The sequence below is a fragment of the Muscardinus avellanarius genome (genome assembly GCF_963383645.1).
Source record: "Muscardinus avellanarius genome assembly, chromosome: 20".
In the NCBI taxonomy this organism is placed as follows: Eukaryota; Metazoa; Chordata; class Mammalia; order Rodentia; family Gliridae; genus Muscardinus; species Muscardinus avellanarius.
The window spans coordinates 35,447,499-35,456,432 of record NC_137806.1 but is presented as its reverse complement, the minus strand read 5'-3'; positions in this window follow the sequence as shown (position 1 = coordinate 35,456,432).

Below are 8,934 nucleotides of genomic sequence, written 5' to 3'. Positions count from 1 at the left end.
TTCATGAACAGGAACACTCCATGTTGGTGAGATGTCAGATCTCCCAGCTTCACCTAGAGATTCAGTATAATTCCAATCAAAACCTCAATAAGTCACTTAATGAACACAGACAATTCTAAAGTTTATGTGGAGAAGCAAAATACTCAGATATTCAATATTTAAGGAAATATACTTCAACACTGAAGGAAATGTGTTCACTATTGAAAGAGAAAGATCAAAGTCAGAGGACCTACACTCCCCAACTTCGGGGCTTATTATAAAGCAACAGGAACCCAGACGGTGTGAAATTGGCAAAAGAATAGACAACCAGATCTGTGAGACACACCTATCAATGGCACAGAAAGGAGAGCCCAGAAACAGACCCACGCAGATACGCTTAGTGATCCTGGGCACGCAAAGACATCATAGTAGAGAAAGGACGGTCGTTGCCACGACCAGCACTGGCCCAGCTAGGCATCACATGCACGTCCACAACTCGACGTACACCTGCGCCCTTCAAAAAACTAACTCAGAGTGGATCGTACACCTAATGTGAAACTCAGCGCTATAAAACTCCTAGCAGATTCCATCCCGGTGAACTTGGGTTGGGCAGTAACCTTCTAGATAAAGCATAATCATTGAAAGAAGAGAGTGGTAGGTTGTACTTCATTACATTCAAGGTTTTGTATTTCTTTTTCCACATTGTCTTTTTTTTTTTTTTTTTTTTTTTTTTTTTTTTTGCTAAAAAGGCACATGATACCTTGCTTGCAGCTGTGTGTTCTTGGGGCATGCTTGTCTTCCCCAGCACCTGGGCAGGCGAGCTTCCTGACGCATCTCCTGTATGCCAGCTCTATTCCTAGCTCACCTTGATGCTGAAGTCACAGCCCTCTAGGCTCCCAGCTCAGCAGGTTTTGCGTCTGGTTCCTGTTGGACAGTCCTCAGGATTCCGGCCCAACTTCCCACCTCTGTGCTCCCACCACGGCAGAAGCCAAAGCGGCCCCTTGTCAGCAGAATCCTTCAGAGGAAGCTGGCCCTGCCCTTGCCTGACTCCCAAGGTTCCCTCTCTGTGCAGAGATTTCTCAGTTGGTGCCGTCCAACGGCAAGAAAGGAAAGGATTCACGATGTGTCTATTCCCATGCCTAGGGTTGTTCAGGGCACCTATGCTACCTTACCAACACTGGAGTTTAGCCTTAGATTTGACCGAAGCACTCTAGGGGATCAATAGTGAAGCCCAAACAACCCACAACCGACGGCCGCAGGAAGCTCCGCACGCTGAGCCTCTGCTCAGCCCCAGGACCTTTGAACAAAACCAGTGCAGCAAGCAGCTGCCTGTCCCGGATTGGCACAAGGCTGGTGTACTGCCTGGTTGGGGAAGAAGCCATGCTCCACGCGGTTTTCCTCAGGAGAGAGTGGATTGCTCTGGGTGAAGGCTGGCACAGTTGGGCAAAACTCCTTTGGCTAGAGATGTGCTTCTCAGGGCCATTTCAAACTGTCCCAAAGGGAAAGACATCGAGGTTTATAATGAGGCCTCAAGGTGACACTGCGGCTTCCCAGAATAGCTGCAAGCACTCCCGCTCTGCAGTCGCCGGGAGTTGCTACGTCTCCTCTCCCAGAGCTCGCCTTAGTCAGCCTGCAGCAGCGGGGACGAAATGGACCGTGCTGATCAGAAGCGCAGGGTGACTGTGGGGCTCGTTCACGGAGCTGAGAAAGTCCCAGGTCAGCGCAGTGGAGTAGGCGGTGTGGCCGTAGGATGGGGTGGGTTTCATACACGAGAGAGAACATGTTGGAAAGAACCTGGATGCTCAAAGGTCTGCCCCTTGTGCCTGCCGAGGGAGGAGGAGCGTGGCAGGGAAGGGGCCATCTGGGCATGCCCGTCTCATTCAAGACCACGGAAGCTCAAGAGCACTTTTTTTTTTTTTTTTAAGTACTGGGATTGGTCCCATGGGGAAGTTTTACCTCCAAGCTACACCCCCAGTCCTATTTTTTTTAACTCTCTCTCTCTCTCTCTCTCTCTCTCTCTCTCTCTCTTGGCAGTACTGGGAATGGAGCCAAGGGGCATACTACCTCCAAGCTACACCCCCAGCCCTATTTTTTATCTTTTTTTTTTTTTGAAACAGGGTCTCAGTGAGTTGCAAAGGGCCTCACTAAGTAGCTGAGGCTGTCCGCAAACCCAGATCCCCCGTCTCAGCCTCCCAAATGCTAGGATTGCAAGCGTGCACCACCATGCTCGGCTTTATTCTCTATTTTGAAACAGTCTCACTACATTGCAGAGGGCTTCACTAAGTAGCTGAAGCTGGCTGCAAACCTGGGATCCTACTGTCTCAGCCTCCTAAGTTCTGGGATTACAAGCGTGTGCCACCACGCCTGGAGGGAGAACACCTCCAAAGGACTTGTAGAGGTGCAAAGCCAGCCTAGACTCATGGAAAAGGCCCTGTTAGTGACAGAGACGATCTCCTTCTGGAAAAAGGATCCATCTAAAGAAGATGCCCGAGACAAACGTTCCTCCTCGCTCCGCACACCGCGACCTGCCCTGCACGGTGCTCATGCCTCTAAGACATTTTCACACAAACATCCATGCACACACACACATGCACTCACATGCACACAGGCAGAGCTGCTGTTACCAGTGTCTGCAGGAGGCCGTGGCAGTACCAGTCCCTCTTCTCTGGGCCCCTTTACAGCGGAGTGGAAAAGCTGAGTCCAAACTCTCAGAGTTCAAATACTGGTTTGGCCTATTGCCTGTGACATATTGGACAAATTGCTTAATTTTTCTCCTTGTTTCACTTAATTTTGCTCCTTAATTTGGCTCTTCTGCATAACTGCTGTTATGACAACCATCAAGAGGTGCGCCAAGGCTGAGCGCAGGAGAAGGTGAGCCCACACTCGCATCCGCCGAGAGTTTCAGGAGGCAGAAAGCCCCGTCCACTGCCTACATCTCACAACCGGTGAGTTTTCGTGCAGAATAGCAGGAATCCAGTCCATGCCTGGAATGGCTCTACTCCAACACACTCTTCTTCCTCTCACTCCTTTTCCTACTGACAGGTCTCTTGTCAGTTACCATGACCACGTTCAAACTCAGCGAAGAGCCAGAAAAGGCTGTCTGTGCTCTTCTGGTGTAAAGGATCCTGGAGATGGTGGCCTTCAACCCAGGGACAAGCCCTCAGATTAGAAGCGCACTTAGATTCAGGTGGCCTCTCCTTTAGGGGTGCGCTATTAGAGTGTTAGTGTATTGCTGGGGTATTGGTAGGGTGCTGAGGGAGTTGGGTCATCAAGGGGAGACTCCTGACGGCTGGGGGAATCTGGAGCTGGCCTGTTAGGCGCCACACTCGTCCTGGGTTGGGGACTGCACCTGTCCTGACGCTTCTCATTTGGTGTGTGTGACCCGTGATCCATAAGATCAAGGGTCTCAGACAACTCAATCCGGCTTGGGTGATGGTGCCTAACTGAGCCAACCATCTCCCCCTAAAGACTTTTGGATGTGAGATGGTTGCAAGAGAAGCCGAGGAGGGCCAGAGAAGCACCCATGGAAGGCTGTGGTGTCCCAGCGCCGCTGACAGGCTGCGAGACCGTCAGCAGCCTGAGCTGGGATGCTGCATCAGCCAGCCTTGAACATAGCTGCAGAGGGACAGGACACAGAGAAGACTAGAACATGGCCACCAGACAGCCCTGTGCAGCTGTGGCCAGTGCAGCGGTCACTGGTGGTGATGGGCTGGGCATTGCATTTACTTCACTTCCACTCCCTATGGTCTAAAGACTCTGGGTCACACAGAAGAATCGAATACACAGCCCTTGCTGTGTTTCCTGCTTTATTGCCACCAGATCCTGCTTTTCACCCAACCACAACAACCCACTTCCTCAAACCTAGTAGAAAAAGCACTTGGACTTCCCAGAAAGCAAATTGTGTCCAATGGAAGCATAGTTTCTTTTCTACCACAAAAAGAGCCAGTTTTATGTTTATTAAGCAAAGCCATGCTAGCGTTGTTGATGTCCTCTGTATGCTCTGCTCTTGGGAATTTCCTTTTAATTGGCTGTAACCTGTAAGATAAACCCCTTGACTTGTATTCACTTTATCCTGGCATGAGAATCATAATGCTACTGATAAGTAAAATAAAAAATTAAATGCGAGTAAAATAAAAATAATGTGCATACGGCGGAGTGTGAAAAACACGAGAGAGGTCCGGTACACGTGGCATGTAAAGTTTTAATGGCACGGCTCTCCCGGGGATCAGGGCGAGGCACCGTGGGGCCCGCGCGCCTGTCCGAAGCTAGAGGACGCGGGCTCTCCTTTTAAAGGCATGCATCTCGCGAGATGGGGGTTTACTCGCGGGAATGCCCAATTCTCGCGGGGGTTTCAGCCCCTCCCTTGCCCTGCAGAGGTCATGTGACACAAAGTCACATGAGTGCAGGACCCAACTTAACATTCCGGCCTTTTGATGGTAGGGATAATGGATGACGATTGGACCCTCTAGCTTCTTCCTGCTGTCAAGGGGCGTCGTCAGGGGCCCCAGGCCGGGAGGAGTCGGGAGTCCAGTCCCCCAGAAGGGGATGCAGGTGGGTGCATAGCTGCAGTGCGAATTGGAGGTTACCCTGGACAGCTTAGTGATGTGCGCTTGAGGAGGCTTGAACAGGCAAGGGCTATTAAAGAAAAAAACAAATCGTGAGATTGAGCAGGCGACCAAAAAGGAGACTGGTTTACTCAGTACATGGAGAGCTACCCTGAGCTGGCAAAGAGGATAGAGGTTGAGGGATCCAGGAGCCATCAGTCTTCAGCCAGGCTGAGTAGGGCCAGCGGCGGGGCCTGGTCTGGAAAGGTGCTCCCCCTGTGTTGAGGCACCTGGGGCTCATCCTTTTCCAAGGGCACTGTTCCAGTGGCCCTCCTGGCCGCACGCCGGGCACAGTCTGATTGGTGGGCGTGGCTTCGCCCCACTTGAGGCAGGCTCCTGGAGGTAGTTGTTGTTGCAGTCCTCCACACCTAGGTGGCGCTCCAGAGGGCTGAGCCGCCACCGCCAGCCAAAGGGCAGCTACCAGGGATCTGCTTTTTGGCAAAGTCAAGAGTGTACGCTCCATCTCCGCCTGTTTCTCTCTGGAATTAAAACTTAGATGCCATGTTAAGGTTCTGTCAGCTGCGACGGACCTATACTCACAAAGAGCACGTCCCGAGACGGGTGTCCAGCAAGAATGGCAACGCGGACTCCGCATGGGCAGACAGAGAGTGTCGCCCCAGCCCCGGCCTGTCGTTTCCCGCAGCACCTAGGGCGCGCCCACGCGGGCCGCCCAGCAAAATTGCAGTCTGGCGCGGGCCAAGATGGCGACTGTGACATCACCAGGCAGTGACTACGCGCCATCACAAAATGGCAGCTGGCGGGAAAATAAATGGAAGCTGATGGGGGAGAGCATTTGGAAGGATACCAGACCGCTTATAAAAGTTCCTAACTATTCCTGGGCCACCGCAACCTATTTCCCAACTCGTATCAAGGCAGACAGGCTCTCAGGGCATCTGCTAGTATAAAGGTTCGACTCCCCATAATTGGTTCGCGGGCGGAAACGAAGAACAGGAAATGGGCGTCCCCGATTTCCCTGCTCAATCGTTCGGAAACAGAGGTTAAGAGATAGGGAAGAACGTCTTCATTCCTTCTCAAAACCGGAGGATGACCTGGTCATCCGCAGCGTGGTCCCAGTGGACCGGGGGACAATGGGTCACCAAGCGCTTGGATTTTTAGGTCCCAGTGGACCGGAAGACCCAAGTCCGGAACCCGCTAACCAAGGGAAGGAGGCAGTTTACCGGAGTGAAGTGTTGCCAGCCAGCGCTGGCTGCGACAGAAGCGCTGAGAAGCTGCTGGGAGCGTGGTGGAGCTGGGGCGCGTGGATGCCGGTGGCTGGTGTGGACGGCACTGGCGGCTGGCGCAGGTGGGATAAGTGGGGGTGCGCAGGCGACATGGCTTGCCGGGCCCGCGGCGTGGAGACAAAATGGCTTCCAGGCACACGCCAGACGTTGAGGCTGGGCCCCGAGGAGCACCGCCAGTGAGCCTGGCTCGGGGCGGGTGGGGCAAACCGGCCAGAGGTCCCGGCGGTGACCGGAGAACCAAGCTGGAACGGTGCTTTAGGAGGTACAAGCGGCAGGCAGAGGTCCTGGCCCGCGCAGGCAGTTGGCAGGCAGAGCAAGTGCCAAGCTGCCTGGCTCGGGCCAGAAAGATGGCCGCCGACTCCTAGGATTGGTTAGGAGTGGAAAGTGGGAGGGATTAAAGATTGTGAGGCCTCCAGTGAGGCCATGAGGTGGGAGGGGTTAAAGATGGCGAGGCCTCCAGTGAGGCTATGAGGTGGGAGGGGTTAAGGATGGCGAGGCCTCCAGTGAGGCCATGAGGTGGGAGGGGTTAAAGATGGCGAGGCCTCCAGTGAGGCCATGAGGTGGGAGGGGTTAAGGATGGCGAGGCCTCCAGTGAGGCCATGAGGTGGGAGGGGTTAAGGATGGCGAGGCCTCCAGTGAGGCCATGAGGTGGGAGGGGTTAAGGATGGCGAGGCCTCCAGTGAGGCCATGAGGTGGGAGGGGTTAAGGATGGCGAGGCCTCCAGTGAGGCCATGAGGTGGGAGGGGTTAAGGATGGTGAGGCCTCCAGTGAGGCCATGAGGTGGGAGGGGTTAAAGATGGTGGGGCCAAGATGGCGGCCCCCCAGTGATTCCACGTGTCCAAGATGGCGGGCCAAAGCTGGCGACCCCCCCCCCAGTAATTCCATGTGGCTGCTTACCGGAATGGCCAGGCCCAGGCAGCAGGGGTGGGCAGGCACAGGGTGAAGGGCGCCAGGGCGCGAGTCCGAGTGGAGGAACCAGCTGGAGCGCGGGCTGGACTTGGCGGGCTGGGGGCTGTTTAGCAGAGTGGCGGCCGCCTAGATGGAGGAGGCAGGCGGCCTCGGCAGGCGGGTCTAAGCAACGCCAGGCGCAGAGAAGACATAGGCGCGCAGTGTGGCGCAGTCCGCGGGCGGCATGGTCCCATTCCAGCGGCGGGCGGCGTGGGCAGGCGGGAACAGCGGTTTTAGGAGGTCCAAGCAGCAGGCAGAGGTCCTGGCCCGTGCAGGAGGTCAGCAAGTAGAACAGGTGCCAGCATCACCCAAGGAGCCTGGCTCCGGGCGGGTGGAACTAGCAGCCTGGCGGCCGGTGGAGCCTGCACGCCCCGGCGGTGGTGGCCGCGGAAGATGGCCGCCGGCGCTCCGGAAGAGAGCACATGGGCGGGAAAAGATGGCCACCGGCTCTCAGCAGAGTGCGGGGCTGAAAAGATGGCTGCGGGCTCTCAGCAGAGCTCGGGGCTGGAAAGATGGCCACCGGCTCTCAGCAGAGCTTGGGGCCGAAAAGATGGCCGTGAGCTCTCAGCAGAGCTCGTGGCTGGAAAGATGGCCGCGAGCTCTCAGCAGAGCCCGGGGCGGGAAGAAGGCCGCCGGCTCTCCCGGAGAGCGCGGGGCCGGAAAGACGGCCTTGAGCTCTCAGCAGAGCGCGGGGCCGAAAAAATGGCCGTGAGCTCTCAGCAGAGCTCGGGGCTGGAAGAAGGCCGCCGGCTCTCCCGGAGAGCGCGGGGCTGAAAAGATGGCTTACGGTCCGGGCAGGCACGGGGCAGCAGCGGCGGCAGTGGTGGGAGCAACGCCTGCAAGCGGAGCGCTGGTGTGGGACCTCACAGTCGAGCTGCTGGCGGGTCGGAGAGTCCGGGGCTCAAAAAGAGAGTAAAAATAAAAAGAGAAAACAGAAAAAAAAAAAAAAAAAGGAAAAAAAAATGCGGAGGGACCCAAGAGTTCTCCCGGTTCGGCACCAAATGATAAGTAAAATAAAAAATTAAATGCGAGTAAAATAAAAATAATGTGCATACGGCGGAGTGTGAAAAACACGAGAGAGGTCCGGTACACGTGGCATGTAAAGTTTTAATGGCACGGCTCTCCCGGGGATCAGGGCGAGGCACCGTGGGGCCCGCGCGCCTGTCCGAAGCTAGAGGACGCGGGCTCTCCTTTTAAAGGCATGCATCTCGCGAGATGGGGGTTTACTCGCGGGAATGCCCAATTCTCGCGGGGGTTTCAGCCCCTCCCTTGCCCTGCAGAGGTCATGTGACACAAAGTCACATGAGTGCAGGACCCAACTTAACAGCTACCCCTTTAAAAATGCAGGCTTTAGCCAGGATTCGTGAGCTGCTTTGATCCCAGTACTTGGGAGGTTGAGACAGGAGGACAGCAGGTTCTGTGACAGCTGCTGCAACTTAGTGAAGCCCTCAGAAACTTAGCCAGACCCTGTTTCAAAACAAAGAACATAAAATGTAGGCTTTAGCAACATTAGCATATAATGAACAATTGTTTTTCTGTAACTGAGCCTTGAAGTTTGTCCGTTCATATGCTGTTGGGCTCTGGATATAAAACGTCCCTTGAAGAGCCCACACCTGGGTGTTTGGGGGGTGATATAATTGAGTTAGACACTGGGGTCGTTCAACAGGAGGGACAAGTACAAAGACACACAGAGGAATGGCGGGGTGAAGATGCAAGGTGAAGACAGAGTGAGAAGTCGCCTGCAGCCCAGAAGAGAGGCCTCTAGAGGGACTAGCCCTGTGACACTGAGCCCTGGACTCCACCACCAGAACTCTGGGAAATAAATTCCTGTTTGAGTCACTAGGCCCTGGGGTGTAGTTGGTATTGTAGAATTGCTCTGATTGTTTAAATTTGAATTGAGCCAGGACCTGGTAGAGCCCTGGTGTTAGTAAGCAGGACCGCCCCTGACCTTACCTCCAGGGGGCCTTGCCTCTGGAGTCTGGAAGCTCTGGTATTATTTGGGAACTCCAGAAGCCACAGGGGGTTAAATGTAGCAGGCTTTGGAAATAATGTCAGCAAGGCTACTTGCAATAAGGAGTGCTTTATTATTTCTTGTTCTGAAAATCTGCAGAGCCTATGTGTGAAGTTTTGTCTCTATTTAGGGTGTTGTGTCTTCCAAAGGC